Here is a 220-nt window from a genome sequence, read left to right on the forward strand (position 1 = left end):
GTCCTTCGTGTAGTGAGGGGCCCAAAACTGAACACAGTATTCGAGATGTGGCCTCACCAGTGCCGAGTACAGGGGCACGATCACTTCCCTGCTCCTTCTGGCCACACTATTTCTGATACAGGCCAGGATGCTGTTGGCCTTCTTAGCCGCCTGGGCACACTGCCGGCTCATGTTCAGCCGGCTGTCGACCAGCACCCCCAGGTCCTTTTCCAACAGGCAG

At 58.2% G+C, this 220-nt stretch overlaps 1 protein-coding gene across 1 annotated transcript in view; it reads right to left on the reverse strand.

The window, feature by feature from the left end:
• FAM219A (family with sequence similarity 219, member A) overlaps window positions 1–220 on the reverse strand; it is a 114016-nt gene that overhangs the window by 43217 nt on the left and 70579 nt on the right. The gene's annotated exons all lie outside the window — the stretch shown is intronic.

The sequence above is a fragment of the Pygoscelis adeliae genome, unplaced genomic scaffold (assembly GCF_000699105.1).
Source record: "Pygoscelis adeliae isolate BGI_AS28 unplaced genomic scaffold, ASM69910v1 Scaffold442, whole genome shotgun sequence".
Classification (NCBI taxonomy): Eukaryota; Metazoa; Chordata; class Aves; order Sphenisciformes; family Spheniscidae; genus Pygoscelis; species Pygoscelis adeliae.